The sequence below is a fragment of the Pan troglodytes genome, chromosome 10 (assembly GCF_028858775.2).
Source record: "Pan troglodytes isolate AG18354 chromosome 10, NHGRI_mPanTro3-v2.0_pri, whole genome shotgun sequence".
Lineage (NCBI taxonomy): Eukaryota > Metazoa > Chordata > Mammalia > Primates > Hominidae > Pan > Pan troglodytes.
Window position 1 is genome coordinate 36,030,426 of NC_072408.2, and position 12,292 is coordinate 36,042,717.

A 12,292-nucleotide genomic window follows, 5' to 3' on the forward strand; every position below is an offset into this window, starting at 1 on the left:
TATGCAGGTTTGTTAACATAGGTAAATGTGTGCCATGGTGGTTTGCTGCACAGATTATTCCATCACCTAGGTATTAAGGCCAGCATTCATTAGTTGTTCTTCCCTATGCTCTCCTCCCTGCACACCCCTGGCAGGCCCCAGTGTGTGTTGTTTCCACCAATGTGTCTACGTGTTTTTATCCCTCAGCTCCCACTTATAAGTGAGAACATGTGGTGTTTGGTATTCTATTCTTGTGTTAGTTTGCTGAGGATAATGTCTTCCAACTCCATCCATGTCCCTGCAAAGGACATGATCTCATTCCTTTTTATGGCTGCATAATATCCTTGCAAAGATCCATGGTGTATATGTGTTACATTTTCTTGATCCAGTCTATCATTGATGGGCATTTAGGTTGATTCCATGTCTTTGCTATTGTGAATGCTGCTGCAATGAACATTCGCTTGCATGTATCTTTATAATAGAATGATTTGTATTTCTTTGGGTTTATACCCAGTAATGGGATTGCTGGGTCAAATGGTAATTTCTGCCTCTAGGTCTTTGTGGAATCACCACACTGAACTAATTTACACTCCTAGCAACAGTGTGGAAGTGTCCCCTTTTCTCCACAACGTCACCAGCCTCTGTTGGTTTTTTTACTTTTTAATAATAGGTGTTCTAACTGGCATGAGATGGTATCTCATTGTGATTTTGATTTGCCCTTCTCTAATAATCAGTGCTGTTGAGCTTTTTTACATGTGTTTATTGGCCACAACAACTGAGAAGTGTCTGTTCATGTCCTTTGCCCACTTTTTAATGGGGTTGTTTTTCTCCTGTAAAATTTGTTTGCATTTCTTATAGACTCTGGATATTGGACCTTTGTTGGATGGATAGGTTGCAAAAATTTTCTCCCATTCAGTAGGTTATCTGTTCACTCTGATAATAGTTTCTTTTGCTGTGCCGAAGTTCTTTAGTTTAATTACATCCCATTTGTCAATTTTTGCTTTAGTTGCAATTGCTTTTGGAGTTTTGGTCATGAAATCTTCTCTGGTACCTATGTCCTGAATGGTATTGCCTAGATTTTCTTCTAGTGTTTTTATAGTTTCAGGTGTTACATTTAAGTCTTTAATCCATCTCTAGTTAATTTTTGTATAGGGTGTAAGGAAGGGGGTCCAGTTTCAATTTTCCTGCTTATGGCTAGCCAGCACTCCCAGCACCATTTAATAAATAGTGACTCTTTCCCAATTGCTTGTTTTTTTCAAGTTTGTCAAAGGTAAGATGGTTGTATGTTTGTGGTCTTATTTCTGATTTCTCTATTCTGTTCTATTGGTCTATGTGTCTGTTCCTGTACCAGAACCATCCTATTTTGGTTACTGTAGCCTTGTAGTATAGTTTGAAGTCAGGCAGAGTAATACTTCCAGCTTTGTTCTTTTGCTTAGGATTGTCTTGGCTATACAAGTACTTTTTTTGATTCCATATGCATTTTAAAATAGTTTTATTTTCTAATTCTCTTTTAAGCAGCATGGCCATTTTCATGATATTGATTCTTTGTATCCATGGGCATGGAATCTTTCTCCATTTGTGTCCTCTCTGATCTCTTTGAGTAGTGGTTTGTAGTTCTCCTCAAAGAGGTCCTTCACTTCCCTTGTTAGCTGTATTCCTAGGTATTTTATTCTTTTTGTAGTAATTGTGAATGGGAGGTCATTCATGATATGGCTCTCCACTTGCCTGTTGTTGGTGTAGGAATGCTAGTGATTTTTGCACACTGATTTTATACACTGAGACTTTGCTGAAGTTCCTTACCAGTTTAAGAAGCTTTTGGGCTGAAGCAATGAGATTTACTGGATATAGAATCATGTCATCTGTAAACAAAGATAATTTGAATTTCCCACTTCCTATTTGAATACCCTTTATTTCTTTCTCTTGCCTGATTGCCCTAGCCAGAACTTCGAATACTATGTTGAATAGGAGTGATGAAAGAGGGCACCTTGTCTTGTGCCAGTTTTCAAAGGGAATGCTTCCAGCTTTTGCCCATTCATTATAATATTGGCTGTGGATTTGTCATATATGGCTCTTATTATTTTGAGGTATCGTTGTTCAATGCTTCCTTTTTTGAGAGTCTTTAACATGAAGAGAAGTTGAATATTATTGAAAGCCTTTTCTGCATCTATTGAGATAATCATGTGGTTTTTGTCTTTAGTTCTGCTTATGTGATGAATCACATTTATTGATTTGTGTATGTTGAGCCAATCTTGCATGCTGGGGATGAAGCTGACTTGATCATGGTGGATAAGCTTTTTGATGTTGCTGCTAGATTCAGTTTGCCAGTATTTTATTGAAGATTTTGGCATTGATGTTCATCAAGAATATTGGTCTGAAGTTTTTTTGTTGTATCTCTGCCAGGTTTTGATATCACGATGATGCTGGCCTCATAGTATGAATTAGAGAGAAGTCTCTCCTTTTCAAATGTTTGGAATAGTTTCAGTAGCAATGGCACCAGCTCTTCTTTGTACTTCTGGTAGAATTCAGCTGCAAATCCATCTGGTCTTGGGCTTTTCTTGGTTGGTAGGCTATTTTTTACTGCCTCAATTTAAGAACTCATTATTGATCTACTCAGGGATTCAATTTCTTCCTGGTTTACTCTTGAGAGGGTGTATATGTCCAGGAATGTATCAATTTCTTCTAGATTGTCTAGTTTATATACATAGAGGTGTTTATAGTATTATTTGATGGTTGTTTGTATTTCTGTGGGGTCAGTAGTAATATCCCCCTTATCATTTCTGATTGCATTTATTTGGTTCTTCTCTCCTTTCTTATTAGTCTAGCTAGCTAGCTATCTATTTTATTATTTTTCCAAAAACCCGGTTTCTGGATTTATTGATTTTTTTTAATGGTTTTTCATGTCTCTACCTCCTTCAGTTCAGCTCTGATATTAGTTACTTCTTGTCTTCTGCTAGCTTTGGGGTTTGTTTGCTCTTGGTTCTCTAGTTCTTTTAGTTGTGATGTTAGGTTGTTAACTTGAGGTCTTTCTAGCTTTTTGATGTGAGCATCATAGTGCTGTAAGTTTCCCTCTTAACACTGCTTTAGCTGCATCACAGAAATTCTTCTATACTGTCTATTTGTTCTCATTAGTTTCAAAGAACTTATTGATTTCTGCCTTAATTTTATTACTTACCCAGGAATCATTCAGGAGCAGGGTGTTCTATTTCCATGTAGTTTAGAGTGAATTTCTTAATCTTAAATTCTAATAAAAAAATTAACAAAATAAAATAACAGAGTCTCGCTCTGTTGCCCAGGCTGGAGTGCAGTGGCACAATCTCGGGTAACTGCTACTTCTGACCCCCATAGGTTCAAGCGATTCTCCTGCTTCACCTCCTGAGTAGCTGGTATTACAGGCACCCATCACCATACCCAGCTAATTTTTGTATTTTCAGTAGAGGCAAGGTTTCACCATATTAGCTAGGCCAGTCTTGAACTCCTAACCTCAAGTGATCTGTCCACCTCGGCCTTCCAAACTGCTGGGATTACAGGCGTAAGTTACCATGCCAGGCCTTGAGTTCTAATTTGACTGAGCTGTAGCCTGAGAGACTGTTATAATTTTAGTTCTTTTGCATTTGCTGAGGTATGTTTTACTTCCGATTATGTGATCAATTTTAAAGTAAGTGCCATGTGGCAATGGGAAGAATGTATATGCTGTTGTTTTGAAGTGAAGAATTCTGCAGATACCAGTGAGGTCCACTTGATCCAGAGCTAAGTTCAAGTCCTGAGTATCTTTGTTAATTTTCTGTTTTGATGATCTAATACTGTCAGTGAGGTGTTAAAGTCTCCAACTATGCGATAGAGGCATACCCCCGTTGACCAGGACCTTCAATCCAGCAGAACTTACAGTTGCATAGGCACAAAGCATACATTTTGCAATTTGAGAGTGATGGTGAGAGGAGCAAATCCTACTACCACTCTTGGTTTGGGGATCATTTATTGTAGCTATTGAGCAAGTGTGCCATATATATGTTTTTGTCCAATACTGGTACTGTTTTTTGGAAAACAGGATCCCAAGCCTATAGTCTGTCATCCAAGAAATGTTCCTTGATCCAAGGTGGAACTAAGCATCCTGTATCAGTAAATCAAATTTCCTAAAAGCAGTCACATAGTTATCCTGGCCTAAGTATTATAAACAGTGAAGACAAACCCATATCCAGAATAGATAAATATTCTACTAGGACCATAACTTTGTCACCTTCATAGTAAAAGCATTCTGATATCAATAATTGGCTTCCAAGTAGCTAGCTAGATTCCTTGAGAGATGTTAGTATATCTGGGGCCCGGCATTTGTGTCTTGTTTTGTGGTTCTGGAATTCAGAAGCAGCTAGATCAGCTTTGGTGGGAGAGAGCCTTTGCTCAGGTGAGAGTGCCCAACTTCTATCCATGCTTGCACAGTTGCTCCATAAAAGGCAATGCTTAAACTTCTCTTAACATCTAAAACAATCGCAGCAAAAGTGAAATCGAAAGTCATAATCTTCCTTCCAAATGTTAACTTTTAGTTTTAGCAATTAAAATATATATGAATGAAAATGGCTTTATAAATAAAAGAAAATGAAATAAGAATTTACTCAAGATTTATGTGACCTTTAAGTTAGAAAGATAATTTCTGAAAGCAGACATACTTTAATCTAGTTCCTAAATATTTAAAATTAAAATTACTCTTTTTACTTCAGCCAGACTTTTCAAAGAAAACCAGAGATCTCTACTCAAGAAAAAATTGAAGTTCAGATATATTTTAAAAATTCAATCATAAACTAAAATTAGAATTATTCTCCATAATGCAATAGAAATTCAGAACCATTTGGAATATGAAATCTGGAAGCTGATCATACTCCAGGGCTGTATTTACATATATCAGATACTCTACAATATTTTAAGCTAAGGTTTTTTAAATTCTCATTATCAACAAATATCATTTTTCTGGAGCAGATGCTTATTATGTACAAATTTTCATAGTATATTTATCACAAAACATTGGAAATTTGTCAAAGATGTTACCTATGTATTTTTACAACACTCCCTATTATAAAAATAGAGAATGACTAACATCAGTAGACAATTGTCTGATTCCATTCGAGTTGCTATAATAAAGACATACTGGTAACTTTTAAACAACAGAAATTTACTTCTCACATTTCTGGAGGCTGGGAAGTTCACGAACAAGGCACTGGCAGATTCTGTGTCTAGTAAGGACCCTCTTCCTAATTCATAGATGTGCCTTCTCACTGTGTCATTACATAGTGAAAGGGGCAGGGCAGCTCTCTAGGGCTTCTTTCAAGGGGCCCTAATCCCATTCATAAGGGTTCCACCTTCATGATCTAATAACCTTCCTAAGGCCCCACCTACCGTCATCACATTGTATCAACATATGAATTTGTTGGGGCTTGGAGGATTCACAAACATTTGGACTGTAGCAGCAATAAAAATATGTATTGGAATTAAATGAGTGGAGATAAAGTGAAGATGCAAAGAAGTATTTCCTTTATTGTAATTTGATCTTTTACTTCTAAAATCTTGGTGAGATTCACAAATCACTCTACAGCTTCACTCATCTACCAGTTTGTGTTAAACAATTGAAAGTTTATGTATACAGTTATAAGTTACTGAAATCAGAACCTATGTTGATACTGTCTGTTAATATATATCCATGAATTAGCAATGCTTGATTTACAGGAAATTATTTAAGTACACAAATGTTAAATTTACATGTCTGAATTAAAATGTGATAGCCTCAGTTAACTATGGCTCAATTATACAACTCAAATCTGAAATATGAATGAGGCAGAGAGAATCCATACTTCAACACACAAGTCTTTTTGTCTTGGGAAACTTCTGCATCCTATTCGCCCCCCAATAGTGCTTTAGCCGTCATGAGGACACCCTTCATCATGTGTTCAGCACACTTCAGGCACAGAATTAATATTTGTTGTTAAAGCCATTGCAGTGTCTTGACCCAGTGGATCTGCATTTCTAAAATTTGTAGCACTTTACTCTACTTTGCCATGTAGGAACCCAAATACATTTGACTTGGCATTTTGACAAGACTTTTCACATTGGCTTTATCCAACCTCAGAGAACTGATAAAATTGCAATTATATTGTCTATCATGTGGTAGTCTATAAAGTGCTTTCCCATAAAATATCTCATGTTCTTCTCATAAAAACTTCTGAATTAGGCACAGTAGAGAATCTTATACATACGTTCTAATAAAACCTAAACTTTAGGAGCTAAATTCCAATGCACAAGTTTGTACAGTTACTAAGCGGCATAATAGTCTGACCTCAAAGCACATACTCTATCCATTATGTGGCATAAATAAACTTTTTTACTTCTTTTTTATCATTACAAATGCAGAATAAATTTTATATATAGAAAATTCTTTAGATGGAAATGTGGTAGTTGGGTAGGAGGAAAGAGAGCTATGACATTTTAAAAGAACATTTAATCTAAAGCAAACTGTTGCCATTTCTACGAGCAAGAGCAGCCCTAAGCTAAAGTAAATAAAGACAACATTTTACTTAGAGGAAGAACAAAAGTATGATTTTGAATGTCTCCATGGACAAAAGTTTGTAGCTGTCACAGTGATGACAGCTTGTTATTTTACCATTTTACCAGAAGGTAAAATGATACCTTCTGGCTAAGAAAACCCACATCTATTTTCCTTAAAAAATTAGCATAAAAATATTATATGTCTCCTCACATTTGAAAATCCATTTTAAAAATTGAGAAGGCAAGAGGAATATTAAGAGATAGTAAGGAATAGTAATAAAAATAAAACTGCATCAGAGGTAAATGACTTAAAAATCTACTCAGTCACTAGCAACTGTTCTTGTGTGGCTCAAAGCAAATTATTTGACCTCGAGTATCAAATGAATAGCCATGACTGGATAACATCTAAGCTTTCAACTAATTCTTACACCCTGTGATTTTAACTTGTGCAAAGTATTTACTGAGTAACTGAGAGGATGTTGTTTAATATTCCTATTTACTGCCCATTATCATTGTTTTGCAGAACAGTTTTCAATGAGTTGTAAATGCTTTCAAATATAATGAATTTCAAGTCTGCCTTTTAGAACATCTTAGGAATCAAAGAATGTGGTTATGAATATCTTTTATTGAAAGCTTTAAAATTTAATAAGAAATAATTTGAAGATGATAATATTGAAAACATTGCAATTATGAAGCTTGGACATGTGCATTACAGTTTCTTAGAAAAGCACTCTGAGAATAACGAAATGCAATGATGGTATTTGACATTCAAACTAACAGAGAAGTTAACTTCATTATACTTTAATATACAACAGAATCTCATTTAGGTATATATTCATCCTGAGTCAATAAGAAACATCAGGTTCTTGCCTTGACAGAACACAACAAAATGTCACGGAGGGGAAGAGATGTCAGTTTGCCTTCTGTTGACACACTCTGAAACATCTCTTAAACAGTTTCTTCATTAATTTTTTTCTGACCTCCGAAGCTCAATAGCTATACTATGAAAACACAAGGATTCTACACATGGTAAAATGGTACATGTGCTCCTTAGCAGCTTTATTTCATTAAAAATTGGAAATATCACAAACATCCATCAATAGATGAATAGATAAACAAATTGTAATATATTCCTGTGGTGGCATACTACTCAGGAAAGAAAAAAACCAGGGGAGAGGAATAAACTGTTGAAACACACAACTCAAAATAACTGTGCAGAATGAAAAAAAAAAAAGCCCAGGCAAAAATACTACATAATGTATGATTGCATTTATATAAAACTACAAAATGCAAAGAGGTCTATAGTTACAAAACCAGATCAATGATTGCTTGGACGTGGGCAGTGAGACCAGGACAAAGGGATTACAAAAGGGGAGAAGAAAACTTTTGGGAGTGATAGATATGTTTATTATGTTAATTTTGGTGGTGATTTCATGAGTGTATATATATATATATATATATACACACACACACACACACACACACATAGTCAAAACTTATCCAAGAGTGCACTATAAATACATGCAGTTTATGTCAATTCTACCTCAATAAAACTTTTTTAAAAGAAAAGAAATTATTTGAGTTAGAATAAAATAATACAAAAATGTTTCAAATATATTTATGTCATCATGAGGTTCACCCCATTTGAGGAAAAATTTAAAGTACAGTTCAAAATTTTGCATGTATTTTTAGCATATACTTTGCATGGTAATATCAAGGTTTAAAATACACTACTGAATTTAACTTCTAAATGCAAATCAAAGAGTTGCATGCTATAATGTGATTTTTGTACTAGGATTTGCACTTATTTTTTATTGCTTTGAGATACATTAGAATTTCACCACTACCATGTTCCATCTAGGGGGATGTAAAAGACTATTCAGGAGCAAGCTGAGTGTATTTCTGCTCTGTAGCCCAGGGAAGAGTTTAGTGGCACAATCAGAGCTCACAGCAGACTTGCACTCTTGGGCTCAATCAATCCTCCTTCCTCAGCCTCCTGAGTAGCTGGAACTATAAGCGTGTGCACTACCACTCCTGGTTAATTCTTTAATTTTTTGGTAAAGACAGAGTCTCACTATGTTGCCCAAGCTGGTCTTGAACTCCTGAGCTTAAGTGATCCTCCTACTTCAACCTCCCAAAGTGCTGGGATTACAGGCATGAGCTACTGTCCCTGGTCAGATTGGGTGTTTTATCTTTAATTTAGCCTTCTCCACAGTTTCGTGCCTTCTACCCCAATTTTTGACCTTGTGTTTACTCTGTGAATATGCTCTCACTTTTATCTCAGTCCCAGAAGAAGTGTCCTATTTTTGCGTTCCATGATAAAACTACTTTAGCTACAAAAGCTACATATTGCTAATCAAATCCTCTGACATTCTCTCAAGAGGGTAGCTTCCTTTCTCTGAATCACCTAATACTGACCAACCACGTCTAAGTTTGCTATTTCCTGGTTACTCTGGAGTCTCAGATGTGTTTTCACCTTCTGTAGGGTCACTGCCCACAGTTTCAACATTACTGGTTCTTCTGCAAAGCGTCCTAGTCTCCGGGTTTGGTCTGCTACACCATTGACTAAGTCCTGATTTTGACAACATAAAGAATATAAATAATAATGTTATACAGTTTCCTATTTATGAAGCAGAAATTTCCAGTGAGATTCTACAGCAACGTGTGAAAAGCGTACTATATCTCTTGTCAGGCATCACCTTAATCCCAGAGTAAATAACTTGAAAAATCCCTATGCTCAATATCGATTCATTTTTATGTTTTCTGAGTATCACAGAGTGCTGCAGTTAAGATTAAATAGAACAACATTAAATACAGTCATGTTCCTTTTTTTCTGACTTTTTGTTACTGATATCAGATATTCCAGTTAGCTTCCACATCTCCAGACTCCTAATCAAGTAAAATTATTTGCCTAGACTCACCTGAGGAAATGAGTTGTCTGTCTTTGAGCATGATTCCTGGCTAGAGAAAATTATAAGAAAAATCTTCTTGCTGAACTATGATTGAATATAAATATTTAAATACCAATTCAGATCTAAGATCGCAAGCTTGATCATTTCTCAAAACCCTCTTTTCCCTTCATTCACTCTTTCAGTTTCACGGGATCTTCTGGTCAGTGATTGCCCTCCTTGTACCGTGCCCTGCCATCCTTTCTCTGTGACACTGACATACCAACAGAATCACTCCTTGGTCATGTGCAATTCAGGGCTGTTCATAAAAGTGGAATTTCTCAGGTGAGTGTCCTCAAGTCACTGCTTTGCTTTGGAGTGTCATAAGCTCAGTCCCCTGAATTTGAAATCCACAATACCTAAAGGGTGACATTGCAGAAAACACTGCTAAACTAATATTGCAAAATAAATCTCAGAGAACTGGTCTAGAAATTAATTAAACTCTGAAACTTTATTCAGGATTGATTGATCTAAAGTAGAAATTGAGTACCAGAAGTGTGTCTTTAGCTGTCTCTGGATCAGTGGTTTTGACTTTTGGCTGCATATAGGAATTACATGAAAAGCACCTTAAAGAGTCCAATGACTAGGTGTGTGTGAGCCCTGACCAACTAAAACTGAACCAATAGGGAGAATACATAGTATTTGCAGCTCTTAAAAGCTCCCTATACTTTCTGAATTGAGAATGACGGATCTATACTAAGGCCCAACCCCACTAACATACTGAAGTATAAAAAAGAATTAAAAAATAAATGAATACTCAGATGCCATTCTTCAAGAATGAATACACTCTGTATTCTTCAGCAATGCTTCTTCCTTGGATTCCTGCCTGTTCTTCCCCGTGGTGAGGTAGGTTGAACACCTGAGGAACTCCGTTCTTTACTAGAAAGGCAAGAAATGTTTCTTTCAGCCTGATTTATTTCTTGTCCTTTTGTTCCCCAAAGCCAAAGAAAGTAGCTTCTAATCTGGGGTCACTCTCATTCCCAAATCTTATTATAATGCTAAAATTGCAGCTCTTGAAAGGAGAAAAAAATAAGGAAGAATGAGAGCAAGAGCAAAAAAGAAGGAGAATGAAATAGAGACAGGAGAATGTAGGTACCTTTTTTCCTTGCATCAAAACCCTGGAATATAGTCATCTATCATGTGTCCTTCATTAGAGACAGACGAACGTACCTAGTGTCCTTCATTAGAGACAGACCAACGTACCTAGTGTCCTTCATTAGAGACAGACCAACGTACCTAGTGGATTTGAGTGAAGAGAAATGTGAGTAGGTGACCAAAAAGAACTGTTCAAATATCAATACAGTTACCATTTCTCATTGCTTCCATTTTCAAACTGAACATTTTGGGATCAAAAAGGTACCTCCTAAAGTACAGAACTCAACTCATTAGCCTTTAAGCAACATTTCCTAGACCTATGCTGACAAATGTATCTACTATGGAGGTCCAAATGGACATTTTAAAATTGTACATTCTGAATAAAATGATGCAATACGTGAGAAGAACTATGCTTGAGAAATTATTGGAGGTATTTTCTGTGTATTTTATATGGTGGTGATTGGTGACTTTGAGCTTAATACTCTATATCAATCTAAACTGAATAATCTGGAAAGCAGGCACATCTGGGTACCTTTTACAAAATGTAAGAATTATGAGAGTGATGTTCTGGGAATACCACAGGGTTAGGCAATTCTTTCCGCATTTATCAAAAAGATGACAACTAATATACCAACACCTTTTAGAAAACAGCTAATCACAGAAAATATTTTTAAAAAAAGCAAAAATATTTGCATTTCTTTGGAAATATTGTCAGTATTATATTAGATATCTAGCACACTGAAACAATTAACAAGGTTTAATATCAAATGGCCATTTCTGAGAAAATGATAGCATTTCCTAGATTTATATTTCCCCAATATGGTGAATTATTTCTTTACTACAATAAATAGTAAAGAAAGGTGGCCCAGATAAACATATTATGCATCGTACATCTAAAGAAAAGGCAAAAAATGGGATAGAGAGTCAGATATATATGAAAATCTGAATTTAAGAAACAACAAATGAATGAATGAATAAATGTCACAGCAGAAATTAGAATAACACTCAAACCAATAAAAGGAATATTAGATATCCTAATATCAAAAACAATTTGGGAAGCCATCATAATTCAGATAATTTACCTGCATTGAATTCGGCTCTAGTTTGGATGCTGTGTGGTCGTGAGCAGCTAGCCTACCCTCTCTGACCCTTGGCTATATCATCTGTAGATAGAAAGCAGGAATGCTTCCCCAATCCCTAGGTTGTTCTGATAATTAAATAAATATAAAATTCCTAGCATAATGTCTGACACATAGTAAGTGCTCAATTTAAAACAATTTAATGTACCTGGTTAGGTGCTTATAACTTAATAGGTATTCACTGTGTTGGTTCTTTTATATGGGTTCAGACTGAAAAATCTCCATTCACAGTAATGCTCGGCATCTTGATACAACTTGCGCACCATTAAGAAATTATAATTTAAATGGTCATTAGTGAAAATGCAAATAAAATTTTATGAATAGAAATAAATCAAGAATGGCAAAAAGTATTTACAACAGGAAAATTTCTGTAGGGAAAATACTATTTCTACTTAAGTATTTTAATTATTTGCATCATTGATGCAACAATTTTACTATGATGTCAATATGTCCTGCTTATCTATAATATTAGTACATTTTTACATAATAACTTATAAAATATTTTTACAAGTTTATGAGTATAACAGATGGCTGTGATGTTAAACAGGAACAGAAACTTTTTTGACCAGACATCCACAATGCATAACCTTCAGGCATAGTGTA

At 35.5% G+C, this 12,292-nt stretch overlaps 1 long non-coding RNA gene across 1 annotated transcript in view; it reads left to right on the top strand.

The window, feature by feature from the left end:
- LOC129136633 (uncharacterized) overlaps positions 1–12,292 on the top strand; it is a 384,752-nt gene that overhangs the window by 281,063 nt on the left and 91,397 nt on the right. Inside the window, exon 2 of the long non-coding RNA XR_008538451.2 lies at positions 9,602–9,740. This is a non-coding gene — a long non-coding RNA (uncharacterized LOC129136633). The remainder of the gene's footprint in view (positions 1–9,601; positions 9,741–12,292) is intronic.